The sequence below is a fragment of the Papilio machaon genome, chromosome 9 (assembly GCF_912999745.1).
Source record: "Papilio machaon chromosome 9, ilPapMach1.1, whole genome shotgun sequence".
NCBI classification, from domain to species: Eukaryota; Metazoa; Arthropoda; class Insecta; order Lepidoptera; family Papilionidae; genus Papilio; species Papilio machaon.
This window is the reverse complement of record NC_059994.1, coordinates 1000935-1012718: the sequence shown is the minus strand read 5'-3', so window position 1 is coordinate 1012718 and position 11784 is coordinate 1000935.

The following is an 11784-nucleotide window of genomic DNA, read 5'->3' as shown; positions in this document are numbered from 1 at the left end:
TTAAACTTAAAGTTTCATAAGAAGATGCTTTAATTATTTTTAAGTGTAACTTAAAATTAGCTTAAGAAATAATGAAAATCTTGTACTAATTAAAATCAAGTTTTCCACTGACTATAATTTCCCTTTCATTCCGTTTTCATAATTTTTATTAATTTTGAAGCAATCAAATTCTCTTGTAAAAATGTTTACTTAGTTTTACTTTATTTTAAGTAAGTGTGGTAAAATTAAATCGATTATTTATCGTACTAATTTAAGTTTAAGCTGAATGTTTTAAATTGAAACTGTTACTTAATCACTTCTGAAATCAATATTCGATCCTTGGGAGCGAAACGAAAATAAATTTAACTACTTTATAAACAACTAGCTGTCGCCCGCAACTCCGTCCGTGTGGAATTAAAAAAAAAACGTAATTAGCCTATGTGTTCTTTCAATCTATGTTCTACAATTGTGTCAAATTTCATCAAGATCCGTTCAGCCCTTTCGGAGATATCTTCTAACAAACATCCATCCATCTAAACATTCGCATTTATAATAATAGTATGACAGGCTTTTTCGTATTTGCTATTTCTGTATTTAAATTGGTTTTTGGATTAAATGGATTAAATATATTAATTAAAAATAGTCAATATGCGAAAATTTTTCGAGACCGATAATTGAGTTCGGGTTTTACATCCATAATGCGTAAAAATCGTGGATAATTGAAAACATTACGTTTCTGTGAAATTGAAATCGTTTTTGGCTTTGAAAGATAATAGAATATATGATAATATAAAAATGTAAGAAAATTCCAATTCAATTTTAAAGGATCGTGTATGAGTTCGCAGTACATTGAATATCAAATCGAGTCCCCATAAAACAATACGTAAGGGCATCAAATCCATAGCGACAATTGGATACGCCGATAAGACAGTGATGTATGGCAGCAATTGCTTTTTGTAAATTGCTCCTCTCTCACAATACAGAATCGAAAATTTATGAGTGTATTTTTGTTGGAAAATGAGGTATGGTACAATTGTTTTACATAAAATTTATATTCTAACCCAGAAATTTACTTTATTAACGCACGCAGATAATATTGTGAATAAATCGTCCAGTTTTACAATTTTCTGAGAGTTTTCAATAAAAAAAAAACTTGAGAGGTGTCAAGAGACACCCGGATGGAACGAAGTTCCTTTCGATTAATTATTGAAGGAACCAATGTTTATTCTATGAATAAAAAACTTAAGTCTTCACAAGAAGTACATTTTATTTCTATGAATTTTCGTTATATATTGTCACGTCGTTGCCATGGTGAAGTAGCGCTCATTCGTCGTTAACATACTTACTATAGCAAAAAGTGTCGTGACAACTTTTCGTAAGAATTTTTTCCGTCTAGCCCCCTTTCAAAACGCGCGATAAGGAACTTCGTTCTAATAAGCAGATTTAATTGTAACAAAGTTAACAGTCGATGGTTAATAAACAATGAATGTACATTTTGTCGGAGTTACCTCACCAACACTTGAATCTTCTGAGTTCTTCTTGAGAAATAATCTAATGTTAAATTATGCAGGTCAGAGATATTACATAGGATTTTTGCGTGGCTATCTCTCAAGTCTATAGCCTATTCACGTGCGTGATAAATGTGCCCGCGACGTGATAACAGTGTACCACTCGAGATGTAAGCATTTCTACATGTTTTCAAACTGAATGTTTTCATGTCGAGTTTCATACAATGTGTATTCTATTCCTCACATACCTGTGTTAATTTTTTGCTTCGTAAACTATTTCAATTTAGAATTCGTATTAAGTTTGCAAATTAGTTTAGTCATATTTGCATCTGCCAGTAATATATGTTTAATTTGACTAGTGCAGTGATTCTCAACCTTTTTTTGTTGCGGCACATATTTAACAATTTAAAAATTTGGCGGCACACAAAGAGAAAGATAAAAATTATTTACTTACTACAACACACTGCATAAATAGTTTATCAACTGTATAAAATTAATTGTATCTCTTTGACATTTCTAGACGCTAATTTTTTTTTTAACTATTTTTCTGTCATTGTTCTTTTATGCGAAGAAATACAGACACAGTGTGCGTGTGCAGCATGTTAGCGAAAGTCAAAATTTGGCGGCACACAAAAGTGCCGCGGTACAGTGGTTGAGAATCACTGGACTAGTGAGTCTTTAGGTATTTTACGTGATAGGTCAAAATGAAAATTTTTTTGCTTTACTCAAATGTGTTTTGGTTTCCTAGTGTTTTTTTTTTTACTTGGGCATCGCAATGAATGCGATGTTCTACTCAAAAATAAAATATTAACAAATTTATAGAATCAATTTCGATAACTATATTTGTGATATTTTAGTATAGCGTTTCAGTAATACGGACTTATGAATAGTGACGCTCCCCACTTCCTCTCCATTTGTCAACGTCACTGTTCATATTTTATCAACCGGCGAACAATGTTAACTACATTTCGATGGAGACTGCCTTAGCGACTGGCTTTAAGCCGTTTGATTGATAAATACCCATGTTATGTACAATAATGTATACATTTAATCTTACTAATATAATAAATGAGAATGTTTGAGTGGATGGATAGATGGATGTTTGTTAGAAGGTGTCTCCAGAACGGTTGCGGAAAGAACACATAGGCTACTTATTTTTTTTTTTTTTAATTTACGCGGACGGAATCGTGGCGACAGCTATTTATTCAATAATTGAAATTTCTAATATATATCCATTTATAATGCGTAAGGACTAAGGCAACGACCTTACCACACGAGCCACAAATTAAGATTACCTCAAAATTTACTTTGAAATCTTTGATCATATCACGTCTAGACTAAATTATACATCAAACTATTTTAAAGTTCAATTTAATACCGATTGTTTGATGATATCAATTGAAATTTCTCTATTCAAACTAATAAAAGCTAATTAGATGAAATTATTATTTAAATTTGTGGTCGTAAATAATTTTCGTAATGAAAATATTAACTGCTCGTTTTTGTTAACAAATAGTTGTTAGTTTGTAAAATAACCGGATGCTCACTATTTAGGAGTTTTAGGAATTAGAATTTTCATGCACTAGCTTTCGCCCGCGACTCCGTCTGCGTGCAATTAATAAAAAAAAATAGCCTATGTGTTCTTCCCGATTATGTTCTACATCTGTGCCAAATTTCATCAAGATTCGTCTTCTTAGACTTCTTACTAATATTATAAATGTAAATGTTTAGATGGATGGATGTTTGTTTGAAGGTATCTCCGGAACGGCTCAACGGATCTTGATGAAATTTGGCATAGATGTAGATCATAATCTGGAAGAACACATAGACTATTTTTTTATTAATTGCACGCGGACGGAGTCGCGGGCGAAAGCTAGTGCATGAAAATTCTAATTCCTAAAACTCCTAAATAGTGAGCATTCGGTTATTTTACAAACTAACAACTTTTTACTCGTTTTTTTTGGCGCGGACGGAGTCGCGGGCGACAGCTATTTGTTATGTATTTACTTATGTGGAAGGACTACTACTTATTTTTCGTAATTCCATGTTGTTATATGCGTATTCCTTTCTTCAGAGATTGTTCGTTTGATCATGTAATATGTTAACTGAACACAAGGGTGCGCTGCGGGAGTCCGCATTTAGATAAATAGCGTCTGGTTAACCGGCGTGCGTATTCCCTTGTTCGGCTAAATTAAATTTCAGTGTAATACTTTGCTTGTTCCTTAGTTAAAAAAATATGACGCAGTATTTCGGAATGTTTTTGATGATTGAAATCTTTAAAATTATTTCTAAACTTCTTTTAGGGAACTTATTTAAATTATGTTAAAATGTTTTAAATTTTTAGAACAGAAAAAAACCAAATAAAAAATCATAAAATTTATTTTAAAATATGTAAAAATTATTTTTGATTTCACGACGAACATTTCGTTATCATTTTGCGTTATTTCCGTTGTATTAAAAAAAAGTCATTTTTCATTATTTATTCTTTTCTAAATTTAATAAAAATATAAACATGATTTATTTATTCGAGCTACATTTCGTTTTTATTTTTATAAAAGAGAGTGAATTTATAAAGAGTTTTTCGCCAGCTTCGATGTTTAATCGTAAAACAGAGTTAGCGGCCAGACCGTAACGCCTCTTTGGGGAACAATATAGACTTACACCAACTACCTAACTAAAATTCATTATTTATAACCAAAAATTTATTATAATAGTAATGTTTGTATAAATAATCTTACTTCTTACTAATATTATAAATGCGAATGTTTGGATGGATGGATGGATATTTCTTTGAAGCTATCTCTGGAACGGCTCAACGGATCTTGATGAAATTTGGCACAGATGTAGAACATAGTCTGGAAGAACATATAGGCTACTTACTATGTGTTTTTCAATTCCGCGCGGACAGTCGCGGGTGACAGCTAGTATTTGTATAAATATAATAACTGAATGCTTATTCTTTCCGTCTAAAAAACTAGCCAGTTATTTTAAAATATTATCAGGTTTGTTGTAAACAAGTATATTTAATTGATTCTTTCGATTCTATCAATTTTTTTTTAACAAATTTTATCTTTCTATTTACTTTGTCTATATTTTAGAGTAAATTTTTGCTTTACTTTTTGTTTACCACATTCTTTTCACAAAAGTCCTATTAAAATTACAAACAGTAGCAATGTATGTGATATTTTTGTATTAAAAAAGTCAACAATCTACAAAATACTAACAAAGAAATTTAGCACTGTAAAACTTCCTCAATTAATCTAACGATGTAACAAAGAACGTAAGTTTTAAAATGATACAATGCGAGCGTTGAAATCTAATCAGCTATCTCATTGTAGTCATGTTGTGGTTAGCCGCTCATGTGTTGTTTATTTAAGAGCTATGTAGCAGACAAACAACGCACGCTACGCGGTTGTAGCAAAGAGCAAAGTGTACGATGTCAGATGAAACGTTGTCAGAGATCGTAAACAATCGGATCTGTATGGAACTCTGTATACGCGGTGGAAGTGATAGTTTTTTTATTTTATTTGATTTATAGTTGAACGAAGAAAAATGTTAGTGAAAACGTACCTTACTCCGACTCAGAACTAATTTCCACTAGTACTGTAAATACAGATTTTCAGCATATTCTTGCCTTTTAAAATTTTAGTAACGCACAACCTTATAATTTTACTTATTCCTTTCTGCGAACAAAATCTCTATAAACATATCTTCATCCCTCTTATTATCTTTGACCAAACAGAGCTAACAATTAGTATTTAAACGCAGATTTTGGTTTCAGAAACCAACAGTTAGATTTTAGGCAGCGGTCACTTTGATTTTTTAGCGATAACAGGCCGCACACACGTTAACCATTACAGTTAAGTTAAAAAAGAAGTTTCCCGATCTTTTTCTTCGAATTAAGTTCTTTTTTATTTCATAATATATTTTTAAAATAGAATTATATGTTCGTATATGAAGCTTTAAGAGCAACGTTGTTTAAATAACATTCAAATATGGAAATATGTTGCTGCACTTTCTAACTTGCGCGTTGCGTGAGCAAAGCTAATTGTGGTCAGAGTATACTAGCTCAAATTACTGTCTACATTACTATTTCCGACATCTGCGGCCTTGTCCGACTAAATGCAGTTTTACACAGCTAGTCGTAAGTAGCAGAACGATTTGTAAGATAAAGAATTTTCTTAAGAATAATTGTTCGAGCAAGCGTCTAATCGCTGATTTCACAGTATAAATATATCAATTGAAAAAAACTTGAGAGGTGTCAAGGGACACCCGGATGGAACGAAGTTCCTTTCTATTAATTAGTGAAGGAACCAATGTTTATTCTATGAATAAAAAACTTAAGTCTTCACAAGAAGTACATTTTATTTCTATGAATTTTCGTTATATATTGTCACGTCGTTGCCATGGTGAAGTAGCGCTCATTCGTCGTTAACATACTATAGCAAAAAGTGTCGTGACAACTTTTCTTAAGAATTTTTTCCGTCTAGCCCCATTTCACAACGCGCGATAAGGAACTTCGTTCCAATAATCAGCTACTGTTTAAGTTTCAGTAACTCAGTGTCTCAGTAACATTGGTCCTTCGAGCCGAATTAACAATTGGGTACTGTTTATTAAATAATTCAAACATTCAAGTCATTTTGTGATTTGTGAACCTTTAAATGATGGAACATATAATAAATCAAGCTAACTGCGTCCACTGATTTAGCTCCGTCCGACGGTCAAAAAAGCACAAGCGATAAAAGTTATTCAACAAAGGCTGGGTTAAGCCATCTATCAAGTGAACTGGCCTTTTCATGTCCCTGATAAATACTAGCGCGACGTGACAACAGACTCCGCACTCTCGATCTTGTAAACATTGTGTCTGCTCGTATTTGTTCGCTCGCCTTTTTTGTCACTTGTCAAAGAGTTTTTTTTTCTTTTCCGTTTATCGCCGGACAGTGTTTTTGTTGGCATTTTTTAAAGCTATGTGTGTTTGGCATTGATGCAGTATTGTATAGCGTACGGAATAAAATGAAAAATATTTTATCATGTAAAAATTAGGAAACAAACACGAACAACAATACATAATTTTATATTCAGTGCAACAATTCAACTCTCAAAAAAATTTGGATTAAACATTTCTTACGTTACCAAACAGGTTTTTTATTTTTGTCAAATATTTCAGTTAAAAGCTCATTTCTAATTAGTCACTTCACAGTTACGAGGGCAATGAAAATGTTTTGAATAGTAATTCAAAATGAACATCAAATGGCTTCTTGAGAGGGCACGGTCGAAATGTAAACGTGAAGGGGACTGTGATTTTTGAGTGAGGCTTCACTGGCCGTAACTCCAGAGAGGGTCACGGCCACTACGATATAATGAAAATGATAAATGAAGCATTAAAGAAAATTGTACCAACATAAGCTTACAATAATTTACATAATTAAGACTACCATAATTGACTTTTTAAAATACAACATTTCTTTAAGACCAATTTAATGGCTTCTTGCTGACAATTTAACAATCATAGCAGTTAGTCGCTTCGTACACTAGGATACCGAAAACTCCAATACCCGTCGATTTTAGTATCTGAGCAACTTACGCAATACAATCTCATAGAGGTTCGTATGCGTCGCCGATATTTTGTTTCTTTCGTCGGCAAATCCGTCAAATTCGTCGCGAAAAAGCCATTTTCAAGCAGGCGGCGCAAATCAATGTAGTTGACATTTTGAAAATTCATGTCAACCATGAAGTCGCTATATCGGTATAGACGGAATAGACGACTCGCGTCCTCGATTCAGTGTTGTTTGCACGGACTGCCCTACGCGATACCCGTGACCCAAGTTTCGAATAATAATAGTATCGGAGATCTGTTTTAATATATTGAGTTTCGAGTATCCTGGTGTACGACGGGCCTTAGACTCAATGTAAGTATGAAATAGCTATAATTTCGGCCGCAAAAGCGAATTGTTAGGAAAAAACTTTCTCTGCCCGCAATTGTTATTTACTTACAAGATCAGTTCCAAGTTTGGCAATGTCGAGTCGCAGTTTTTCTTCTTTTAATTGTATCCGAGGAGTTTTCTGACATCATAGACGAGATCTCTTATGTAACAAATAACAACCACTGTAAAAATAATATATAACAAACTGCTTTTACTTTTACATAATACATTAGAAAATATATCAAAAAATATAACTATTTAAATGTACATTTGACTAAGTAATTTTGTTTTTTATCCGTATTTCATTTGTGTAGCAGTTTCAAAATGATTTCTTCGAATGTGCTTATAAGTTTATTGAATAAAATATTTGAACATGAATGGAAAAATTAAATAATGTTTAATGTAGAGATTGAAATGAACAAGATATATAAGAGAATGTTAAATAAGCTACTTAAATATTGACCTTTATTTAAATTCAAAATTTCTTATTAAGTGGTTTCGACTAAGACCCAAGATTGATACTATTTTGTTCTAAAATTATAATAATACGTTGACCTAATAAAATTTATACAAAGAAAAAACTATTACTGTATAGGTATTATACATTTGATTTGAAACAAAAACAAATAGTATGAGTAACATTGGCGAAGTCTCGCTCAGCTACCGGTGCGGACCATTGTCCTTTCCAAAGATAAAGTTTCAGAATAAACAAACAAAAAATATAACTGAATGGCCGCTACAAGCCGTGCTCCGATTTTGTCTTTATTTCTTTTATTTTTTCTGCAAACATTTTCTCTTTTTGTTTTTAAAAAAATACTATAAATTTAGGACACGACCTAAAATGTTTAGACACCAAATTCTTAAGTAGTCGTTCAATATCAAAAATTTATTCTATGAATATCAAAGATTTTACCTAATAACTTATAATATTTAAATAAATAAAATTTATTTAAAAATTTTAGCAAATATAACTATTTCAACTTTAAATTATGACATTAAAGGAAATGATATAACAATGTACATATTATTATACTTTACACACGTAGCTAATATCAGAAAATTCACACCCGACTGTCCTAAAGTTTATCTATTTCGAAAATATCCATAAAACAGTTTTATAGCTACTCGGTTGTACGGAAGCCTGCAAGGTACACTCCTACAGATATATTGCGCACAGAGACGCCCGTTTGGTCCAATATAAAATTGTCAATGATACTGCAAGTACCGGAAATGTCTTTTTAATATTTGCTTATTAAATGCGCTTGAAATTTCAAAAATCTAGTGACGTTGTCTCAACTCATTTTGTTTAACTGCACCTTCGAAATGTAATTTTAGTATTAAGATTTTCACAAATCACTACTTACAAAAACATATAGACTACTTACTAAAACCCTCCTCAGTCATCGCTCCCGAAGTCATCCCTTGTTTTCTTCGTGAAAAAATTTTGATTGTAATAATATCGACGGAAGAAAGCGAATTTGTCGTATCTCAAAATATCTAGTTTTACACCAGAGCCAAAATAATATTTCAAAAAATCATAACTCCTAAATTAATAAAGATAGGAAGTTGAACTTTTGAACATATTTCTATCAATCTAAACGTTATTTGATACCGTTAATTGGAATGTCCTAAAGTTACTACTTCATTGATTATTTTTACTAGTTACAGCAATTGATGTTAACTTATTTGGGTCAATTTTCGAGATACGACATTTCCGCTTTCTGCCGTCGATATGTATTTTGATGGAATTTTCTGGAATGAATGGGCTCTTCTGGTTAGTAGAATTTTTTATTCAGACGGTGTTTACAACAACGCATAAAGTTGATAAGACAAAGAAGCTTATGTCAATGGTAAGATTTAACCTTCACTAACAAATATACCTTGAATTTATCAATCGTGTAGTTTCTGTGTATACAAAGAAAAAAAAAAACGTCAGTCATAACTATGTGTTTCTTTAGTTGGCTCAAAGCAACTGTCAATATTGATAGAGGCAAGAATAGAGTTTATTTTTTGTATTGCTTTTATAATCAGTCTTTCTTCTTTTAGTGTTCCTCAATACATGTCACTAACACAATAATCACGATTTTGTAAAAGGCATGTCACGTCATATTTGATGCTAAAGTTTAAAATTAAAAAACTAATGAAGTTTTCAATAATTTATAATTAACTATTAAGTGATAAATAGACACTAAAGCGAAGATATACTAAACTTTTGACAATGACGTTGACCTTGCTCGGCTTACAATAAATGTTGTTTTTGAAGTCGGTGACATAGATTAAAAAAAAATTGTCTGTTTTACTTACATTATTATCTTTACCTTTTTGATCTGAGTACTTGAACTATGACATCACAATATAGCGCACTTAAATTCTTATTTAAAACGTTTTATATTACAAAAGCATAACATAAAAAACTTGAGAGGTGTCAAGGGACACCCGGATGGAACGAAGTTCCTTTCAATTAATTAGTGAAGGAACCAATGTTTATTCTATGAATAAAAAACTTAAGTCTTCACAAGAAGTACATTTTATTTCTATGAATTTTCGTTATATATTGTCACGTCGTTGCCATGGTGAAGTAGCGCTCATTCGTTGTTAACATACTTACTATAGCAAAAAGTGTCGTGACAACTTTTCGTAAGAATTTTTTCCGTCTAGCCCCCTTTCACACCGCGCGATAAGGAACTTCGTTCCAAAAATGCCTCTTCTATTGTTTGTAGAGCGTTGTAGCTGCACCGCGTAGCTGCCAACACTGCGCCGCCGACTGTTTGTGTTTACCGTCTCAATGTACTTTATTATTTTCCAACATTGACCAAAAGTGGTTCCATTTCCGAGTCGACCTCGACACCTCCTTGTTTGTCGGATGTTGTCGCGTTAACGTTATCCAGTCGAAGTTGTTTTGGATCGGAAACTAGTGTTTTAAATTCATAATACAAATAGTAATACAAAATTCAATAGTATTATTTGCACGAATCTTTTTTACAGTTAACTATGTATTTTTTCCTGTGATATATGCGGGTTTGTGTTAATGTCAATTCCAATATGTCCGCCTGTAGCTTAAACGGCTGAACAGTTTTTAAAGAGTGTGATTCTTATTGTATTTTTCACTTGTACATAGGGTTACAGTTAAGGCGGTTTATAGATTTTTCTTTTTTTTTACCTTATATTTATACTTATGTATTCAAAGTGGTATATTTAATCTTACTAACATAATAAATACGAAAGATTAGATTGATGTTAGAAGGAATCTCCGGAACAGCTCAACGTATCTTAATGAAATTTTGTTTAGATATAGAAACAGTCTGGAAGAATACACAGGCTTCCTATGATCCCGGAAATGTAAACGTCTCTTGGGAGATACGTTTTATTTACATATTTACTCGATAACTCCGCAATCGTTCAATTCATCCTTTTGAAATTTGGCACAGATATAGAACATAGTCTCGAGTAACATATGAGATACTTTTTATTTTAATACTGCGCAGATGAAGTCACGAGAAAAACTAGTCGTGAATAAATTGCTATAAAATAACAATAGAAACACGTTTATAGTTGTTCCACATTTTAAAATTTAATCGTTTGCCGACCTAAGAAAGGAATTTTATTTTTCTAACAATGTTACAATGCAATATAGTTGCATTGTTGTTTGCCAAATCTCAAAGTATCTAATGCTGTGAAATTTTATTACACATAAATACTCCTTGTATATCAAAAGCTTCCAAGCTATTAAAGAAAAATAAGTGCATTTGTAAACCGAGTCTAGACTTAGAGTAGGTCTTGGTCTAGACCAAGCTAACGTTGGTACGGACTATATTGCGTTCATTCCGGCTGTAACGTAGATAAATGCATTAAGAGCATCAGTAAATAGTTACTGGCCATAAATATTGACCGACTCTACCACAGAGCAGTAATGTAGCGAATGTTGTCGTACTCACAATAAATAAAGACGAAGTGTTTCTTGCGGATTACCCTTTAGTTTCAAGTGGCTTTTGTTAGGTTAAAAATATATGTTACTAATTTAGTCTGTGATTGTTTCTATTGTAGAGTAGTTATAAAAATTTCAACAGTAGTATTGATGAGATAGAGACATTAATACTATCGGTTACATTAGACGGTTTGGATACTTTAATGATATTACTAGTTGTCACCCGCGACTATGTATGCCCAGCTTTATACGTATCGTATGTGTTCTTCCAGACTAAGTTCTACAACCGTGCCAAATTTCATCAAGATCCGTTGAGCCGTTCTGGGGATACCTTCAAACAAACACCAATCCATCCATTCATGTAAACATTCTCATTTATAATATTAGTAAGATAGAAATCTTTTTAATTGACTAATATGGAAATATGTATACAGATACATCTACCAAT